The 23460-nt window shown below is 32.3% G+C and overlaps 1 long non-coding RNA gene across 1 annotated transcript; it reads right to left on the bottom strand.

Moving 5' to 3' along the window:
* Positions 1 to 10813: 10813 nt before the first annotated feature.
* Positions 10814 to 11631, bottom strand: LOC149895675 (uncharacterized). Its single transcript, XR_016458416.1, has 2 exons — positions 11337 to 11631; positions 10814 to 11249 (listed from the first exon to the last, which is right to left on the bottom strand). It is a non-coding gene; the product is annotated as an uncharacterized LOC149895675 (long non-coding RNA).
* Between the last annotated feature and the right edge of the window lie 11829 nt (positions 11632 to 23460).

The raw sequence follows: 23460 nt of genomic DNA, 5'->3' as shown, positions 1-23460 counted from the left end.
CTGTGTATTATTCAAGGAGCCTCCATACATTATAGATTGTTAAGGGGAAGCTATAACAACATTATTTTTTGAGAATCTGGGTTCTTTTTAGTATGCATAATTCTTAGTTAGAGCAGTGGTGGCTCAGTGGTGAGACCTCGGACTTCGAATCGATAAGTCCGGGGTTCGAGACCGGGCGAGCGCGCAGGAAATAAAAATGATTTTTCAATTTATCTGCGCATGTTGTAACATCACCACTGCTCGAACGGTGAAGGAAAACATCGTGAGGAAACCGACATGTCGAAGAATCAAAAGTTCGACGATATGTGTCATCCGCCAACCCGCACTTGGCCAGCGTGGTGGATTATGGCCTGTACCCTCATAGGAGGCCCGTGTCCCTGCAATGGGCTGATGATGATGATGAATTCTTAGTTGAAATAAAAACATGTAATAAAAGAGTATATTATTTTTTTTAATGTTGGGTTGTTTTTAAATAAGCGTAATTTTTGGTCTGAATCTATACTAATACTAATATTATAAAGCTGAACAGTTTGTTTGTTTGAACGCGCTTATCTTAGGAACTACCTACTGGTCCGATTTGAAAAAATATTTTCACGCTAAGACAGAAGTGGAGCACTGCGGGTAAAACCGCAGGGCACAGCTAGTATATAAGAAGAGAAGATAGGTTTTAATTATTATAATATACTTATATTCAGTTAATCAAGGTAAATAAATAAGATGATCACAAACCTTGCATGAAAATTACACGCATCTTTTGGTGAAATAAACTCACATATTAGGTGCCTAAAAAAATGCGCATGACATCAACATACACACAACATCATAACTAGAAAAATCTTTATAAACTAAAAAGTCGTGTTTTTATTTTTATTAATATGTAGATAACATATGTTACAAAATATCACAAACTAGCTGTGCCCTTTTTTTTATCGTTGGGAAATGCATTTACGCATCCCCCAGTTTTACTGCTCGAGGGGGTATGTGGGACTCGCATGAAGCCCTACCCACTAAAACCCAACGGTGGCCACCGTTCATCTTCGGCGACAGGGGTTAACAGCCAGGCCTTGTACCCCCGCCGCCTACGTGGTGAGTGTCGCAACTGGGCGACTCGCCCAAGCCCTTAATTTGTCAATAGGCGACGGTATCGCATAATGAAAACTAGCTGTGCCCTGCGGTTTACCCGCATTGCTCCACTTCTGTTGGTCTTAGCGTGATGATATTATATAGCCTATAAGCCTTCCTCGATAAATGACCGAAAGAATTTTTCAAATTGGACCTGTAGCTCCTGAGATTAGCGCGATCAAACAAACAAACAAATTCTTCAACTTTATAATATTAGTATAGATAATTCCAAATTATTATATTCTTATAATCTTTTTTTTTTCTCCAAGTAAAATAAATCATAACTTAACTGTGCCTTAAGTGCAACTTATTAATTCAAGCCCCGCCTCCACTTGCTGTTCCATTGATACACAAACTACAATAGAGTTATGTTTTACTTAAACTTGTTTAGAAAAATACAAGTTATGTTTGTCACTAGTTTCAGCCCGCGGCTTCGCCCGCGTTTTCAAAGAAAAACCCGCATAGTTCCCATTCCTATGGGATTTCCGGGATAAAAAGCCTTTGTTTGGTGTCTAGCCTTAGTCTGGGTCTTCAGCTACATACTAAATTTCATTACAATCGGTTCAGTAGTTTTTACGTGAAAGAATAACAAACATCCATTCATACTTTCAAATTTTCGCCTTCATATTAATAGTAGGATACCTTCATTGATGTATATTTTTTTTTAGACTTCAACGAAATTCTTTAGACAGTCAGACAGACGACACAAGGCCTTTGTGAAATACATATTATTTACTAGTTTACCGCCCGCGGCTTCGCCCGCTTTGTCTAAAACCTAATAAATTATATACTAAAGTCTAAACCTTCCTCTTGAATCACTCTATCTATTAAAAAAACCGCATCCAAATCCGTTGCGAAGTTTTAAAGATTTAAGCATACAAAGGGACATAGGGACAGAGAAAGCGACTTTGTTTTATACTATGTAGTGATTCGTTTTATATAAATTTTTGTTATTGCCTGAAATTATAGACCCCTAAAATCAAACATCAAACCAATCAAGTAATGTCATATGCGTTATTTTTTTTTTCATGTTTTCATACATCACATGCAAACTTGACATCATACTAATCAAGGGTAAATATTGTCAAATAAAAATAGATTTAATTGCAATGGCAGAAAGTTGTATTTTTATTGTGAGGCACAACCCTTCAAGTAACATAAGGCTTTAAGGAAAAATCATCTTTATCGCTTATGTATAAGATTTATTTTCGCTTGTCAAATGTGTTCATTGTATAGGGCTGCATTCAAGAAAATTATCAAGCGAAATTGAGATTTATTACTTAACGTTAAGGTCGATTTTTGCTTGCATATATATCCTTTGTATAGCACAATTGCCCCTGTCTGTCGCGACCCTAATTAATTAAAAATCATCTATTTTTACTATCTTGGGAAAAATTCGCGTAATCAGATATGAGGAATTTAAATAAAAAAAATGAAAACGTTTATCAAATTCAGTTCCCAGGCCATATTTGTTTTGATCAGATTCGATTCCCGTGTGATGGAATTATTAATTTGATATGTCTTTCTTGTTAACCGACTTCAAAAAAAGGAGGAGGTTATCAATTCGGCCGGTATGTTTTTTTTTTTTTTTTAATGTATGTACACCGATTACTCCGTGGTTTCTGAACCGATTTACGTGATTCTTTTTTTGTTCAATGCGGGATGGTGTCGAATTGGTCCCATAAAAATTTTATTCGGATAGGCCCAGTAGTTTTTATTTTATGAGCATTTTTGTCTGTATTTGTAAATGTTCAAGTGCAAGTTTGAAGTCGGTTGTTTTTAACGCAGTTATTGACTTGTGTATAAAACAAAACGGTTGAACTTATTTTGATGAATTTCGTTGTGTGATAAAAGGCTGCGATTTATGTAGAAATACAAAATTAGAGATAGTTTAATAATTAGATAATTGAAAGAAGACTGTACGGTACTAGTTTAGTAACTATATTTTTCAATGTTTATATGGAGTTTCTTGCCGGTTCTTCTCCGTAGATACTGCTTTCCGAATCGGTGGTAAATGTTAAAAATATGTAATGACGTTTCAAAAGTGCTTCTTGAAGAAGTCTAATTGAATAAATAAATGTTTGAGTTTGAGTTTATAAGTGCCTACATTTAAGCCAAGATATAAATTATGTAAGTTGTAAAGAACCTATTAAAGCTCAAAAAAATGAATCTTATTTTGTAATTGTATTAATAAATAAATAAATAAATAAATATTATAGGACATTATTACACAAATCGACCTAGTCCCACAGTAAGCTCAATTAAGGCTTGTGTTGTGAGTACTAGGCGACGATAAATATAATATTTAATAAATACATATATAGATAATAACACCCAGACCCAAGAACAAATAATTGAGTTCATCACACAAATATTTGCCCTGACCGGGGATCGAACCCGGGACCGTCGGCTCAGTAGGCAGTTACTTTACCACTGCGCCAACCGCGTCGTCAATGGATTCGGCATTCATAAAAATTATGTTTAAAAAATTTACATTGTTTCAGCGTTACGCGCGTTGAATTCTAATCCTCATAATAAAACTTTATCAGCTATTTTCTATGTTTTTTTGCGCATAGGCATATTAAGTAAGTAATAATATTAAGCTATAGGCAACGAAAATATTGGAGTTGTAGACTGTATTCATAGTAATTAAAACCATCAATTGAGATTTGAGCTGCAAAACTATAGGAATAAGAAATCTCTATTAGTTTGATACAGTCTACTGCCTCGCAGCCCGCGGCTTCGACCGCATTGTTTAAAACTCAAACTTAAACATTTATTTATTCAATAAAACTTATTCTAGAAGCACTTTTGAATCGTTATTTTTAACATTTACCACCGATTCGGAAAGTAGTATTTTATTTTATTTATTTATGACACTTTATTGTACATATAACAGAAATTTAAAATAAGTGAATACACAAAATTGGAAAGTGTACAATAGGCGACCTTATTGCTTAAAAGCAATCTCTTCCAGGCAACCATAAAAATAAAGGACATGTAAGACATTGGTAAAAAGCGAGGGCGCATCAAAAAGATTAAAAAAAAGAATAGATAATACAAATAATTCATTACTAATTAAAGAATAGACATAGATAATTCAGTATATATATGTATTAATCAAGTTATATTAATTATATTATACATACAAATTAAATAAAAATAATAAGTTAAATACAAATTAATAAATATATTTATATATATATATGCATATAAATACATATTATACATAGTATATATAAAATATAAATACATATTTATAAGATAAAAAAGGAAACTAAATACTGGAGAAAAAGTGCTCTTTTACAAGTGACTTGAAATGATGTGGTGTTTTGGCGCGTCTGATAGTGTCTATGGAGACGAACAGATTCTCCATAGTTGCTCTTTTAAAATCATATCAATATGTACTCAATATTACATTAATAATTCATATTTTTCACAACTACTACATACTAAAACAATCTTCTTGAACCACTCTTTCTATGTAAAACAAACAACAAAATCCATCACGCAGTTTTGAAGATATAAGCATACACAGGGTCGTACAGACAGCGACTTAGCGATGTATACTACCTTCAAAAACTACTGTTATATTTATATGAAATACCACATTAAAGTGATTGGTTCAATATCTAATTCCAAACCAACCAAAACGATCATACAAAAAAACACCTACTTAAAAAAAACCGTTAACCACCTGTGAAATTCCCTTTTCCGTTCAATTCTCTACGACCTTGCTATAACTAGTCCAATTAAAGACGACCCCCCTCCGTTCTTTTATACTTACGAAACGGGGGTCTAAAAAGCTTGAACGATTATATTTTATACAAAACTGAAACCTATATCATAGTTTTAAAGGTTCTTTTTCCGCTGTAGCAATGTAGAATGACAGATATTTTTCTTGTATAAAATAATAAATAGATAGAGCCTTCTTTATACTGTTAACTGTGAGCCTACTTTAATGCGAAACTAAAGTTAACTAGGCTATTACAGCTGTACCACTACATAGTATAAAACAAAGTCGCTTTCTCTGTCCCTATGTCCCTTTGTATGCTTAAATCTTTAAAACTACGCAACGGATTCTGATGCGGTTTTTGTTAATAGATAGAGTGATTGTAGAGGAAGGTTTTAGTATATAATTTATTAGGTTTTAGACAAAGCGGGCGAAGCCGCGGGCGATAAGCTAGTTTATAAATAAAATGAGTTCCATCCCTGATTTTGTTACAGAGGGAATGAAATTATTCATTGAATTATTAGATATCAATATCTATTAAACCTATATAAAAACCATTTACAATTTAAAAAGCTTTAAAAATTGTGTTTCCATCAAAAACTACGTTATTTCAAAGCAGTATATAATTGTACTTACTTCTTTTTATTTTATTTTTATTTCGAGCTAACGAATATAGCTAATTTTACTTAGGGCCGATTTTTCAATGCTTGAATAAAACTTATCCGTCCAATAAAGTATTACACGATAATATTAAAATGTCACGTAAACTGTCAAATACGGGCAATTAGAATACGTTTTTAAAATGGTGGTTTTATACATTATTCGACGAATAAGTTTTAACCAAGGATTGAAAAATCGGCCCTTAAAAAAGTATTATTGTTTTATTAGTAAGTAATCCTTCTTACTTGGATGTATGAAAAAAGATGTATTAAAACTAAAAAATGTATATATATTCAATTACACTTCTTCTAGAAGCACGTTTGAATCGTCATAACACAGTATTACCATTTACCACCTTGAATATAATTCCACGAAAACCTACACTATATCTTTTATATCCTATTAATATTATAAATGCGAAAGTTTGTATGGATGTTTGTTACTCTTTCACGTAAAAACTACTGAATGGATTTGAATGATACTTTACCACAATATAGCTTATACATCATAATAACACATAGGATAGGTTTTATCCCGGAAATCCCACGGGAACGGGGACTATGCGGGTTTTCCTTTGAAAACGCGGGCGAAGCCGCGGGCGGAAATCTAGTCATAATATAAAGCTTTTTTAAAATAAACATTTAACATTAAAGACAAATAAACAAAAACAACTCACCTTTTAATTTTTTACCAGCGATATTTATCAATAAAAAATATATCACACGAAATATTCAAACAAAAATAAGATGGAGTCGTCAAAAGTCACGCTATGCTGTCAAATTGGTGATGCGAATATAATCATACTATGTGATACGCGCGGCATTGCTTGTTTTTATTCTTGTAAAGTGATTTTGACTTTTATGTTGTTTAAAGTAGTATGTGACATATAGAATGGAGAACGAAGCTTTATATTTACCTACATAAAATTTACCTACATTTTCAAAGGAAAACCCAAATCTTGATGAGGTTTGAAAATTAGATAGATTGTGGACGAAAATATAATATAAACTACTTATTTTTCGCATTGCCTGTAAGCTAGTAAATACAAATTATGTCACCATAACTGGATTATAAAGTTATAAAAAAACTAAAACAAATCTATACACATAATAAATCTGTAGAAGGGTCAATTCTGTACATTGAAAATATTGAAAAAATAAATAGTAGGGGATGTTACTGGATCGATACCAAACCCAAATATGTGATAAAAAAATTTTTTGGCTGTCTGTCTGTATGTGAAGGCATCACGTGAAAACTAACGGTTCGATTTCGATGAAACTTGGTATAATTATACCTTATTATCCTGGGCATAAAATAGGGTACTTTTTATCCCGGAAAAATACGTAGAAAAAAAATAAATCTTAATTTTTCCGCGCGGACGGAGTCGCGGGCGGAAGCTAGTACCTAATAATTTTTAAATACTATCATTTTTTCATCAGACGGAATTACATGACACCAACAAGATGGTTAAAATACCTTCACACGACATCTATAACTCAAAAACAATCTCAAATCTATACTAATACTAGCGGTCCGCCCCGGCTTCGCCCGTGGTACATGTTTACGTTTTCTCTACATAAGAACCATCCTCGTACTTCAAGGAATATAATAAAAAAAGAATTATCGAAATCGGTTCAGCCGTTCTCGAGTTATGCGCTTACCAACACATTTTGCGATTCATTTTTATATATAAAGATTATAAAGCTGAAGAGTTTGTTTGTTTGAACGCGCTAATCTCAGGGACTACTGATCCGATTTGAAAAATTCTTTCAGTGTTAAATGGCCCATTTATCTAGGAAGACATATATATAGGCTATATATCATCACGCTAAGACCAACAGGAGCAGAGCAATGCGGGTAAAACCGCGGGCTAGTATATTATAAGAATACTAGCGGTCCGCCCCGGCTTCGCCCGTGGTACATATGAAAAATAGATGTTGGCCGATTCTCAGACTTACCCGATATGCACAGAAAATTTCATGAGAATCGGTGCACCCGTTTCGGAGGAGTATGCAGACTAACATTGTGACACGAGAATTTTATATATAAGACTAGCGGCCCGCCCCGGCTTCGCCCGTGGTACATATGAAAAATAGATGTTGGCCGATTCTCAGACTTACCCGATATGCACAGAAAATTTCATGAGAATCGGTCCACCCGTTTCGGAGGAGTATGCAGACTAACATTGTGACACGAGAATTTTATATATAAGAAAGATTTTACTGATGCCTATAATAAATTTTATTTTATCTATAAGCTCTTCCTTTGCCTGCGACCAATAATTTGTCTAATACGTAACATTTGCATTTTTATCGCGTATCTGTATTATTTATTTAAATGATGTAAAGGCTCTTCACACGTGTAACGGACCGCGACGTTTTTCTACTAAACTAATTTATTTATTACTAGATGCGCCCCGTGGTTTCATCCGCGTGGCTCCGCTTCTGTTGGTCTTAGCATGATGATATATAGCCTATAGCCTTCCTCGATAAGTGAGCTATCTAACGCCGAAAGAATTATTCAAATTGGACCAGTAGTTCCTGAGATTAGCGCATTCAAACAAACAAACTCTTCAGCTATTTACAATATTAAATAAATAATAATACGTAATAAGTGTAAGTATAGATTATATAACATCATTATATCTAAAAAAAAACTTACCATTATCGAACCTGGGACCTCTAGCAAGTGCTAACCACTACAACATCATGCCATAGTTAAAGTAATTAACACAGTAGTGTTACTGAGTTTCGATGAGAACAAAAATCACGATTGGCTGTGAAACAAACAGGCGACCATTTTTTATTCATAACAAGACAAATAGTTGTTATAACATGCTATTGCTATAATCTTTGATATTGAAATTGGTGAGAACGAAATATAAAACTGTTTAGTACTATTTATTCATTATTGAAATAAACTAAATTTTCGCCCGCGGCTTCGCCCGCATTATCAAAGAAAAACCCGCACAGTTCCCGTCCCTATGGGACTTCTGGGATAAAAAGTAGCGTATGTCTTATTCTGGGTCTTCAGCTACCTACATACCAAATTTCATTGTAATCGGTTCAGTAGCATTTGCGTGAAAGAGTAACAAACATGCATTCATCCTCACAAACTTTTGCATTTATAATATTAGTAGGATAAAGATGTGAAAAATTTTGCGTGTAAATGTAGTATTAGAACATTATATCCATTGATTTTTTAGTTTGAGTGTATTAATATAATTAATTTGAAAGTACAAATTAATCTTCTTATATATAAAATTCTCGTGTCACAATGTTAGTCTGCATACTCCTCCGAAACGGGTGGACCGATTCTCATGAAATTTTCTGAGCTTATCGGGTAAGTCTGAGAATCGGCCAACATCTATTTTTCATATGTACCACGGGCGAAGCCGGGGCGGACCGCTAGTATAACAATAAATAAAACAAGCGTGCATTAAAAAAAACTAAAGCTTTGAAAAAACGCTACGTTAGTAAATAGTGTTGTGTGAAGCCACCTTACCTTGTCGATAATGAAAAAGCAATTTGGTTTAATTTGTAAAACCATTAATTATAACGATTACAATATATCTGTTTGTACATCACATGATTTTAATTTACGTCACTTTAATTGAATAATTGATAAACTCCATGGCTCAGTGGTAATTAGTATATCGTGGGATTCTAGGTTCGATTCCTAGATCAAGTAGCATCTTTATATTATAGACTAGCTTTCCGCCGGCGGCTTCGCCCGCTTTGTCTAAAAACTAATAAATTATATACTAAAACCTTCCTCTTGAATCACTCTATCTATGAAGAAAACCGCATCAAAATCCGTTGCGTAGTTTTAAAGATTTAAGCATACAAAAGAACATACACTGAGAAAACGTAACGGCTATAAATAATCAAGTTGCAGCTATTTACAACCGAGTAACTTGCTTCGGAGGGAGCCTGCAAAGTTTGTTGCTAAAATTATACAAGTCAACTTTGTTAACGTATGTTGGTAATATAAGCCCACTAAGGTGGTCAAAAAATACGTATTAAGGGTTTGTTGCTTTTAACCTATTCACTCAATAAACTTAACAAACCTATTTACTATAGTCAACCGTGTTACTCTGTTAACAATACCCAACGTGCTCTGTTGTTTTTAGCAAAGTAATTCAGTGATTTCAAATATGTTGTTTTGTAAAACTAGCTAAGTAACACAGTAATGTTAATCATATTTATTGGGTAGGGACAGCCAATCTACTTTGTTACTTCTACTCAATTAAAATTTGTATACGTAGCCAAGTTACTGGGTACTGTCAATCGTGTTCATTGGGTAACTATAACTAAATATACTCTGTTCTTTCTAGTCAATTAAGATTGGTATATTTAGCCAAGTTACTTTGAATTCTTAGGCGGGTTTATTAGGTAACCATAGCTAAAATACTTTGTTGCAAGTAATAATTCAAACGACACATATTAAGCTATATATTTTCAGTATAAGCTGACCTGTGAATGTTCGTAAAACCTATACAAGGTGTAAGGGGATATACACATCCGAACAGGACGTGATGTACTGTTCAGTTTCATCAGTACATCACGCCCTTCTTAGATGTGTACCCCCTTTCTGTTACACCCTGTATACAATGTGAAGTCAGCTCATACTGAAAATATTTATATAGTTCGATATGTTGTCATTTGTACCATTATTAATGCAGTGGGAAACATTTTGGCATGTCGGAAAAAAAGCCAATGAAACGTTCATGTAGGAAAACAACACTAATTTTGCCGACACACCAAAAACTTAGAAGAAACTGAAATAAAATTATGCAAATTAATGAAATTAGCTTTATTCAGTACACGATACAATCATTTCAAGTAACATATCTACTACTTACACTTAAATACTACTACTTTTAAAAATAGTACACAATTCACAATGTCAAGAAACGATACTGGAGTTCTGTGTTTTAATTTTCACAATAACAGGGTGAAATATAAATCATGAGCAAACTTTTAAGGAATGACTCAGACTAAACCTGAACAACTTTAATTAGGTATAGGACCAAATCCAACATCGTAAAAGAAATATCAGCTGTTTCATAATATAAGTACAAAAGTGGAATTATCTACTCTGCCAAAATCTACGGAACAGCTGATTTTATTTCGCGATGTTGGTGTTTGTTCTCTAATGAAAGTGGTTTAGGTTTGTTTACATAAAAACAAACAACCATTATGGTAATGTAAGCAAGTTAATACACCTTAATTATTGTACTTATAAATGTATTTGATAAGTCAAAAGTTTAGGCAAAAACCATAGAATAAGCTAGGAGAATAAGTACTTAATCTTTTTGATCTAATATGTAATTTTATTACAACCCAACAAGTAAATCCGTCATTTTTTTAAACATTTGAATTTATTCTCATTGAAACATAATTCACATTCGTCTTCATAAATGCTAAAACTTAAACATTTTTTGCACCAAAAAAAAATTTAAGTACAATAAGCTCTTTACATATTGTTCGTTTTCTATTATAAAATATTCTGGTTGAACCTCGTTACAAATTTGATGTGTAGATATGCAGATATCATATCGGAACTATATCGTACCTACCTTATGTAATTTACATATTAAAGTAATAGGTATATGACAATATGATGCTTGATCAGAAGTAACTTACTTTTTCAAATTTATTTTTGGTTTGACTGTGGGGAAGCTTTCAGTGATTTCGGTGTATTGTCCTTTGCTTTTCATATCTTTTTCTAGCTGTAAACAAATAAAAAAAAAACGTAAGTAAGTATACAAAAGTAATTAAACTAAAGCAGACAAAAAATTCTAAAAAACTTAACTCACCAGAAGATATCCTTTGGGTTTTTTAAGATCCGCATATTCATTGTATTGAGGTATTGGAGCTCTTTTGCAGCAATTAGCCTCGTCTCTGTAGTTTCTTGCCACTTTAGTTCTACGGCTGTCCATGGCTCAGAGGAGTTTTTGAGCCATAATAGTTTGTCTTCTGCATCTTGCTCTTCTATAATAGTTTGATTAAAATTCAAATTGATGATGAAAAATTATTGTTTTTAATGTAAATTTGAATCTGCCTTGTAGGTGCTGAGGCGGCGCTTCAACAGACACGTTCGTCACTCGACTATGATTTGATAGAAATGGCCGACGTTGCAGGCTACGCAGCCAATTCCTTGTTTAATTTTTATCAAGTTACTCGGTCAAAAATAGTATTCGCTCCATTGTTAATTGCCGAGCTATGCTTATGTACCAATAGATAAGTTACTTGTTTGTTTTTAAGTAAGAAACACGGTTATATGCTTCATAGCAAGTGATTTAATTTTAGCCAAATAATATTATGTCTAAAAATAAATAACTTACTTATCATTAAATAATAACGTAAGCTTGTCTATTTTGAACCTAATTCGGTAAAGGTAATATTGACCGAGTCGTTAATTTTGAAATAAATAAGTACTTTTTTAATAATAGCTAAGAATATTTAGCAATACTTGCTTGTATAATACTAGCAAAGCTTTAATGCACATTTTAAATATGTCTTGATTGAATGCAGCAGAATAATTTTTAACCGAGCTAAATTGGTACTTTGCTAAAGCAAAATTTTCTCAGTGTAGGGAGAGAAAAAGCGACTTTGTTTTATACTATGTAGTGATGCGATTGTGTGTTTGTCTTTCACGTCGCAAAAGATCGATTTTTGATATGATTTTTGTTTCTATAGAGTGGCATAGGCTAGTTTTTACGAAACATCTGATTAACGGAAAAATGTCACGCGTAACGAAAAAATGTTACACTCAATTTTTTTCCAACCCCGATAAAGAAGTTTCACTTCAATAAATCTCAATACTCCACAGTCCCATTATATCATTGATATTAGCCAAAATAACATAACTTACATGCATGACTAATAAACTTCTCAATGGTCACGGATCTATCAAAAAATGCTATTTGCATACGACCAGTTGCGCTCATAAATATTATTTTTCTTAAATAGATTTAGACATATTTTTACGCAGTTTGGCGATAATTTGACAAAGTTATGGCTGTGGACCCACCGAGTTGGTATTTTTTTATTATGAAGCCAATATATTTTGGCTTTCAAATATGGATGGTGATATGCAACATGAAACTAATGAATTTATTTTATTTAGGTAGTGTATGTTTTAATTTACTTACCAGATAGATATTATATACTTCGATATTTTTAAATCACTAGTCGTCCTGGAAAAAGTTGTTTTGCCTTACTCTTATCATTTAGGGCGAGAAATATTAATTGATGTTAAGCGATTAGCTAGCTACTAGTTATTATTCTGTGCCGTAACGCAGGCCTACCCCATATACCTACACACAAAATTTCATGAGAATTGGTCGATTAATTTTGCAGGAGTTTAAATTCAAACTCTGTGAATCGAGAATTTGAAAAATTAGATTACAAATGCATAGAAAAAGTAGTTTTTGGTTTTGCATGCCTAAACCACCTAACTAAAATTATACCTATTGCGATATTGATATATGTCCTAGGTATATTATGGTAAATATTTTTTTTTATTTGACTAGGTTACATATTCATCTATTTTTTAGGTATTAAGACGGGATATTATCTTTATAGATTTATGTATCTGTTGATAAAACGTGAAAAATTGATATCCTCCTTCGTTTTTGGGAACGTCATTTAAAAATAGATACCTCTCGCATAAACATCTTCTAACCAAACTTGCCTTGAGACCCGATCACATTAACTTGATTTGTGTATTGAATTTAAGTAATTTAAATAATTTCGCAGTTAAATTCGACACTTCTATGTATGGCGTGATCTTTTATATATTTAGCAAAATTGGTAATACATAAATTTAGGTGTTTGGGAGAGAGAGAGAGTAAAATATTATGTAATAGATGATTATTTCATTATCAACGTGAAAATATAAATATAAATAAGAAACAGAATAACACATAAGCTACTAAATTTTATCCGTGGACTTGTCCGCGAGTTAAGACTCTTTGTGATTTACAAACATTTGACATTTGAAATATATTTTGCAGAGAAGTATTTGGGCTAAATAAAAAAATGCATGTAACATATTTCTTATAGCACTTAACTAAGTTATCAGGTACCGCGTCTTGTAAGGACCCCCCGGTATATGTAAATAGCAAAGATTATTATTCCAGATGCGTTAAATTTTGTTCTGGGAAGAAATAGTGCCTTCTCTGCCTGTTATATGAGTGTCGATTAAATATTAATTTTAATATTGTCTTAAATAATTATGCTGTTGTGTCTTTCGTTAGTTGTTCTACGATCATTCTTTTTATTTTAGTAATAATTCATTTTTAGTATTTTTCATTTTCTGCCACTATAGGCGTCATTTGGGAACATGGGAACCACTGAAAATCAGTGCTGCACCTCTTAAGCACACAGAATCACACCTAATTAATGTTAATGTTTTATAACGCAATTTCACTCTGTTTTTATATTTAATTTCTATTTTATTTTTATTTTTAAGTCTTTATTTGTGTGTTGAATTAAATGTCTTTTCTTTCTTCTTTCTTTCAATTCGTAATCTTCAATATCATGAAAACACTTTTTGCACATAAATGTAGTAAACTACACAAGCAGATGCAAATAAATTTGATGGACAGAGCTAGTCGTCCGCTAAACGGATGAATAAAATAAATTAGTCGTCCGATTACCGGATGAATAAAATAATTTAATCGTCCGATAACATCTATTTATCTATGTATATAGTTAGGTTATCGGGGTTTCTTTAGAGAACTGCCGCACGTATTATAGGTTTTTTGTGGGGGGAGGAGAGGGGGGAGGAGGGCACACGTAGGTATTTGATTTTTTTTTTGCGCGTCGACGGAGCCCCGCGAAGCGGGGCTTCTATTTCTGTGTAGTTTTTTTTTAAGAAACCTAACCTAACCTAACCTAAACCTAACCTAACGAATTGAGGGCTAATATCTCGGCCATTTTTGATTTTAGAGAAAAGTTGTTCCTTTAAAACATGCTTAATGCTTATATTAGCGTAATCTTTACGATAAAACAATAATAAATAGGTGTTATAATGACACCAACTCCATCAAAAATTTTCTAAGTCCTGCGCCCCCTTTGCTTCAGTCCAACCCAACTAGCTTTAGTGTTAAAAGGTTATCTTGTAATCCGAATAATCGGACGATTAAATTATTTTATTCATCCGGTAATCGGACGATTAAATTATTTTATTCATCCGGTAATCGGACGACTAATTTATTTTATTCATCCGTTTAGCGGACGACTAGACACTTCGAAATTTGATAGGGTTGTCTGGAAGTAATTGCTAGCTAATAAAACCGCTGTTTGTTTAAATATGTACACCTTTAATAATGAAAACTCCTATTTTATGAAACAGTACTTTTTAGAGCAACAAAGCGAAAGCGTTAAAATTTAAATAAATAAATATGCAATCGACAAAAAAACATTCTTCTTAAAGTATCAATTTATTCAAAGTACTTTTTTTTACATCCTTGACACATCTGTAAAGTACATAATCTTTGACCGCACTTTACTCTATTTATCGAAAGGTTTAAACACAGTGATAAGGCTCATGATTCATAAAGGATTTTTTACTTGAAATACCTACCATTAAAACTGAGCCATGGTGACAACGGTTTGGGTTCCTTTGGAAGTGTTTTTATGCGTATTCGTATTTGTTTATAAAGAACAAATTTAGTTCTTAAACAACGTTTATTTCATTTCATGAAAGATGGCACAGGGATTTGATTTTTTTTGTGTTTGTCGAGAACCATGTAACATGAATAAATAACTATTTATATACTACAAACTATATATATGGCAAAAGTATTAATTAACGTAAAAATAAAACAAATAGATTAAAGGTGTTTAAACGATTTTAAATTTTTAAACGTTAAGTAATTATTGTTTAAGTTTATTATATAGTTTACTAGCTTTCCGCCTGCGGCTTCGCCCGCGTTTTCAAAAAAAAACCCGCATAGTTCCCGTTCCCGTGGGATTTCCGGGATAAAACCTAGCCTATGTCACTCAGAAATGATGTAGCTTTCCAACAGTGAAAGAATTTTTCAAATCTGCCAAGTAGTTTCGGAGCCTATTCAATTCATACAAACAAACAAACAAACAAAAAATCAAACCTTTCCTCTTTATAATATTTGTATAGATGTATAGATTAAGTTTATTAAAGCACCTATATAAAACTTATCTTCCCATTTGCTTGTACTCAGGTACACTATTGTTATTAAACTTCTGTAGCTACGGAACCATCTTACATACCTAAGTATCACGCTTGACCATAACTTAATCGGTCAGGATCCCTTACTTAGTGCGCGAGCATAAGTAACTTATGTTTATCTCAACCGTATGTCTGTCTGTCACTATTGACTGGCAAAATTGTTATATTTTACATTAATATGTTTTAAAAATAGTTCAAGTATGCGGCTTTATTCGCTAAGTTACCTAATAATACCTATGTGCTATATTAAAGTTAAGTCACTGGTTGACTCCAGATAATGTGATAAAATGTAAATTTGATTTACATTTTAAAAAGTTTGTAAAAATTTGTGAAAAATAAATTTTGAATTTGAAGTATATGTGCTAATCCAGACTATAATATTCTATCTCTGTACAAAATTTTATACAGATGCTATCGGTTTTTGGGTGAAAGAGTAACAAACATAGTACATTCCATCTAAATAAACTATTTTTATTTACCAATACGAATATTATGTACCTAAGCGAATATAAAATCATGTGTATGTTAAATGTTTGCTTCAAGTCTGTATGTTAAATGAGTATTCCCTATTTGGATGAATTTTTATATAAATAGAAAATGTATTAACAGAATTTTGCAGATATTATATTATCGTTTGTAAAATGAGAAATAGTGGACTTTTTTATATTATATACTATTTTTTCGTGAAAATAAAACTACACTACTGATTAAAATGAAATAGGGAATGGAAACTTTATTAATGTAATTATTTTATCACAATTACAAGCATAAACTTACTTTTAAATATACAATATAACCTTATATAATACTAAACCACAACATCTAATCTCACCAAAAAGATCCCAATCTAATATTTGAACTAATGCCGCGCCGCGACATTTGTCGTCAAATACACAAAACAAATATACTAATATGAAGAACAAATAAAACGACACACTGTTTCTAGTAATTCACGGTATCCTGGCATCAGTTTGTCTATTTGTTGAAAAGGATAGCATAGCTGTTTAATCATATTAATATGATTATTATTTTATTTTCTTGCGCCTGAGTCGAAACCCAGATAATTGGCTAAAATTGATAAAGGAATTTTGTGGCAAGACTTTTTATGACGAGAAATTAAAAATAAAAGATTAACTACTTAGGTTTAGTAAAGATTAACTATTTTATTAATAAATTACTAAATTACCCTGAATTCATGTCATATACCTAGAGCTTAGAAAAATCCTTTGTGAATAACATACAAGATCGCTACAGTATTTTTCCTCAGTACGAAAATCTGGGAAGGTCATCATCATGTCATAGACAGTATTTAGGCATTGAATTATTATCTAGAATAATCTATACTAATATTATAAAGCTAAATAAATAAATAAATAAATAAAATAAAAAGTTCATTTATTTGCCTTCACAACTTAAAACTATTACAGACGAACTAAATATGTAAGTATGTAGCATTTTCGTTGTGAAGTACTAGTGTCTGAAATAGGTCTGTGGAAGACCTGTAGTACTGCTGAATAGTTTGTTTGTTTGAACGCGCTAATATAAGGAACTACCAGTCCGATTTGAAAAATTGTTTCGGTGTTCGATAGCCCATTTATCGAGGAAGGTTATAGGCTATTATATTATATCATCACGCTAAAACCAACAGGAGCGGAGGCTTTACTATATCTATACCAAAAATAGATTGAATATAGCTTTTACAGATTCACAAATTGACCAATGTATTGTAGATAATTCTTATTTTTGTACTCCTGCTATTGTATATTTTCCGTTGTGAATTATAAAAAAAATAACAGTGACAACCACGACAACGTTCGTGTCGGGTGTTAAAACCTCTATTCAATAATACATAATTGTTAACATCCGAAAATAATCCATCACAAAAAAAAATATTTCACCTTGACACATTTTACAATAGATAATAAATCTTTCACTCGCTTTTAGCAAAATTAAAAAAAAAAAAAACATTCAATGAATCCATGCGTATTAGGTTACGTGCAATTCAAAATACATAAGAAATAAGAATTTTGCCGCCAAAAAAATCTATTCTCTATGGATTAGCGGGTACAATGGAACGCAACGCTTCGCATTCCTAAACGAAAACGTCAAACGAAATATAACTCTATGTCATAGACAATAAAAGCTATTGTATAATCTGTGGCCCGAAAAGTTTGTATACGTCAAACAAAAGACCGCCAAAATCCGACCTAGAATGAGATTCTCCGTAAACAGAGCTCCTAATTCGAATTAAAAAAACGCGGCATTTGAGCCCAAATAATACGTCAAGATTATGGCAGATGTAGGTTTTTTTTTCAACAGATAATAAAATTAGTCATGTGATGAACGAATTCGTTTTTAAACGAATATTGTTATGGTTGGGAGCTTCCAATTTATACTAAAGTGAAACGTGTCGATCACATTCTAAATAGTTGAACGAATTTCAATGAAATCAATTTTCATATACATATAGAGTAATATAAAAAATAAAAATGTCAATTGAAATCCATACTTTAATAGTTTATTCATCATTATAATTTATAATACAAAGTCGCTTTCTCGGTCCCTATGTATGCTTAAATCTTTAAAACTACGCAACAGATTTTGTTGCGGTTTTTTAACAGATAGAGTGATTCAAGAGGAAGGTTTTAGTATATATGTATCTAGTTTATTGGGTTTAAGACAAAGCGGGCAAAGCCGCGGGCAGAAAGCTAGTATAGTATATAACAAAGTAACTTCCCTCTAGGTCTTTAAAATACGCAACGAATTTTGGCGGTGATATTTAATAATAGATAGAGACATAGAGTCGTTCAAGAGGAAGGTTTTATTTAGTATAATATCATAATTTGTGGACGGAAAGCTAGTAAATTATAAAACTGACTGATTTTTAAATTAAATAATGCAATGTATGTATTTCTATTTCATTTATTCTCTCACATTATCTATACTAATATTATAAAGCTGAAGAGTTTGTTTGTTTGAACGCGCTAATCTCAGGAAATACTGGTCATTTGAAAAAATATTTCGGTGATAGCCCATTCATCGAGGAAGGCTAAAATATATTATCATCACGCTAAGACCAACAGGACCCGGAGCCACGCGGGTGAAACCGCGGGATACAGCTAGTAAAATATAAGTCGGTTTAAAACTCGGGCAAGCGGCTAAATAGTGTATTTAAATAGGTTACATAAGGCTGGTGTAGCTCCACGCCGCGCCACCGTGTGTCATACAATATCATAATTATGAGCAGTCCTAAATAAATATAGCGAGCTTAGGAGTAAAACGGACAGGGGAATCGAGATATTTATTAAATAATATGCATGAAAACTAGTAATATACAGAAAATCGTTGTACTTACAAATATACATCGCTATTTTATTATGTAATAGTAAATTATTAATACATACTTATGAAATCTGTCCTTTTAATCGGAATGCTTTCAAAGTAGAGCCTTATGTTATATTTGTTAAGTTACTATACTATATATATATCGTTATAACGGTCGCATTGAAAATTACTGTTTTCTTTTCTTCTTGTTCAATTCTTCCTCGTAACAATAAAAACAGATAGGTATAAAGAATTTTCCAATGTTGTGCACGGGCTTAGAGCATTAAACCAGGTGCAGGCGTTTAGAAAGAGTCGTTTTAATGATATAATACATCATTTACTTCAAGATATTCATCCATATTTATGGTAGTTTACGTTGGCAGGTATTGTAAAATTACTTTTTTGTTATTAATTCATTTTTTTGGCAAAATTAGATCTGCTCAATGAAATAGCATTTAAAAATAATAGTTTACGACCTTATCCAGATATACAGAATATACACAAAGGAACTTAAAAATCGGTCCGTTGTGTTGTGAATTATTTTAATATGTCCGTTTCACTCGTATACACTCAAGCGTTGGCGCGTAACAATACCGCGCAAATGAGGCGGCCATTTTGAAAAAAAAAAAAACAAAAATGAACGAGTCTTCAAATGTTACAGCCGTTGCTGTCAAAATAGGTTTTTAAATACATGAGATTATTATTTTTTTCTTCCTTATAATATATGTGGGCATGTGAGCCAAAGATATTTTATAAATAAAAAATAAAGTGGCAATTAGTGTGTGACTGTTTTTTTTTTCTAAAATATTATTTAATTATTATTTATTTAATGAATTGTACACCAGAGTTTGACCCTTTGGAAAAGAGTTTTATTTTCAAATCTACACCAGACGTTACATTATATGTAGGTATAACAAACTTGCTTTCTGCTCGCGGCTTTGCCCGTTTTGTCCAAAACCTTATAAACGATATACTAGAATCTTCCTTTTGAATCACTTAATCTTTCATCAAAATCTTTCGTGTAATTTCAAAGATCTAAGCATACAGACACACACGACGGAAAGCGGCTTTATTTTTATACTAGCGACCCGCCCCGGCTTCGCACGGGTGCAATGCTGATACTAAATACACTACAGAAAAATTGTGAACGTTGTATAGGTATAAAAGTATAAAAATATAGCGGCCCGCTCCGGCATCGCACGGGTATAAAATACCTACATAGCCGGGCGGCCGCAAACGCTACGTCCCGCAATTTTTAAATCTGTAATATCTTCGAAAATATTCACTTAAATCATACGGTGTAAAGGGCCATATAGATCTATATTAAATGAACAATGTATCCATGGTATTTAATTGGTTAAGGATTAATGCTGTATTGGTTAAAATCGCTTCGAAAATTAGCCATTATTTGTCGTAAAAAGTAAATGACAAAAAAAAGTTATTGTGGGTTATCCATAAGAGATAGACATATGCCATCGCGGACTTTTCTGTAGACCTTTTCAATGTGTATAATACTTAGTACATTATTTTGATAAAACTCGTAGGGTTCAGCCTGCGTTTGCAATGTAAGCGGAATAAATGTAATTTTTTACGACATCACATTAGAACCCCCAAAAATAACAGTATGTACTTCTCCACTACTTAATGGATCTTATTATACATATAAACCTTCCTCTTGAATCACTCTATCTATTAAAAAAAACCGCATCAAAATCCATTGCGTAGTTTCAAAGATTTAAGCGTACAAAGGGACATAGGGACATAGGGACATAGGGACAGGGAAAGCGACTTTGTTTTATACTATGTAGTGATAGTGATGATACTACTAGCGGTCCGCCCCGGCTTCGACCGTGGTACATATTTCGCAATAAAAGGTAGCCTATGTTCTTTCTCAGGGTCTTAAGATTATCTGTGTCAAATTTCATCAAAATTGGTCCAGTAGTTTATGCGTGAAAACCATACATACATACATAATTACAAACTTTTCCTCTTTATAATATTATTAGTATTAGTATAGATAAACTAAAACCTTCCTCTTGAATCACTATAATATCTATTAAAAAACATATGTATATAAGTCTATCCTTACAGATTCAATAAAATTACACATTAAAACAAAATGTGAACTCATTATTTAATCAAAATACATAAAACTAATTCATATAATAATAATTCAGAAGGACTTTTTTTAATGAACAACCAAAATACTTTCATTTCTCGATATCAAAAACCGTCAAGCTCGTTTGATCTATTGTACATCCCTAATTCCTTAGGGTTGGAATCGGTATTTCAAAGTAAACAATGTCAAAAGGGCTGGCCTGTCATGTTATCGATAAATCACTGTTACTGATTAGGATGGTTAACTAGTGAATGCTATAATATAAAAAAATGTGTTGTTTTTCTTATAGCATATGCGTATAATATACATGCGTGCGTACATAATACATATATGCATTTGCGCCTGGTTCGAACCAGAGTTAAAAAATAGGTATAATCTATTGTACTTAGAAATTATTTCGGTTTGGAATTAAATCGGCCCTGTAGTTAATAAAAAATACAAAAATATAATCTTTACCTCTTTAAAATATTATACATGAAAACATGCTAAGTGCAACAAAGTATTACTTAACTGTTGTTAACTTAAACAAGCAATGTATCGAGTTACACTATTTATAACTTGAGAACAGATTTTTATGAACCAAACATTGTTATAAAATTAAAAACCTTTAATTTTACTCGAATATGAATTTAGTTTTACCAGTTTAGTTTAATATTATCTGCTGTTTTACAATCGTAGATCATAGCGTAAGTAAGACGCCCAGAGAGAAATAAATTGTGCACTCTTTTATGGAAATGAATAAGCACTATATATATAAAACAAAGTCTCTCTCCTATCTGTTTTAACTACGCAACGAATTATTATGAAGCGGTTTTTTTAATAGATAGAGTTATTCAAGAGCAAGGTTTTACTTAATTATTTGGCAAGGATTAGGTACACAACATGGGTGAAGCAGCGGGCGGAAAGCTAATTGTTCATAAACATTAATAAGACGATTTATATTTTATAGTATAAACTATTTTTTTTTTCAAACAAATATGTTCACCAATTTCAGTATTAAACTTCCAATGTAATTTTTAATAGACCGTATTCTATAAAATTCATAGCTTCGCATAGCTATTGCTAAGGGTTGCTAGCCTTATACCAAACCTATGAATGGCAACATTTTGTCATTGTATACGCAGGAAATAGCAACACTTTTTGTGAGTAGAACTTCTATACTAACCGTGACTGTTGAAAAAATTCGGGGAATTCCATTTTAAATATTAGTCATCAAAAACTTTGTTGATAAAAATACGAAAGCTTGTGAATCATGAATTGATGGATATAAATCATACACAAAACGGCTAATCTGGTCTGGATAAATTTTGACATAGAGATATCTCTACATTATAGAGTCAGTCTAAGCAGTCAGTATTAGTAATTGTTTTGTTATTCGTTTCTCATTTGGGTGCTATTAATAATACATGACAACATAGTATAAAACAAAGTCGCTTTTTCTGTCCCTATGTCCCTATGTCCCGGATACGCAACGGATTTTGATGCGGTTTTTTGTAATAGATAGAGTGATTCAAGAGGAAGGTTTTAGTATATCATTTATTAGGTTTTAGGCAAAGCGGGCGAAGCCGCGGGCGGAAAGCTATATAAAATTTACGCTATAATATTATCAATAAAAAAGAGACAGTGAATTTATGCGTAACGTTGTCCTTTTCTAATGACTGAATAGATTTCTATGAATTAAGATATTATAGCGACATTTTGGAGCTTTGCAAAATAGTTATGTACAACTATAATTTACACTTTTAATCGATGTTAAATTCGACTTACATCGACTTATTTCAGGGATCATATTTAACCAAAAATTGTTTATAACTCCACCTCTAAATTCTTGAAAGCTTCTTCAATTTAACTCACTTATTGATGTTATATCTTTAATACATTACATTATACATATAATCTCGGGAACTACTGGTCCGATTTGAAAAATTCTTTCGGTGTTAGATAGCTCATTTATCGAGGAAGGCTATAGGCTATATACCATCACGCTATGACCAACAGGAGAGGAGCCACGGGGGTGAAACCGCGCGGAGCGGCTAGTAATATATTTAACTAGCTGTTCCCCGCGATTTCACCCGCTTCGCTCCGCTCCTGTTGGTCTTATCGTGATGATAAGCCTATAGCCTTCCTCGATAAATGAGCTATCTATCACTGAAATAATTATTCAAATCGGACCAGTAGTTCCCGAGATTAGCGCGTTCAAACAAACTCTTCAGCTTTATAATATTAGCATAGATTAGCTGGACAAAATTAAATAAAATTCATTGCTATAGAAAGATGAAAG

This window comes from Colias eurytheme, chromosome 30 (assembly GCF_061535395.1).
Source record: "Colias eurytheme isolate Ceu_HAF_F1 chromosome 30, ilColEury1 Martin Lab GWU primary, whole genome shotgun sequence".
Lineage (NCBI taxonomy): Eukaryota > Metazoa > Arthropoda > Insecta > Lepidoptera > Pieridae > Colias > Colias eurytheme.
Note: the sequence above shows the minus strand (reverse complement) of the source record. Positions and strands in the feature narration are given on the sequence as shown.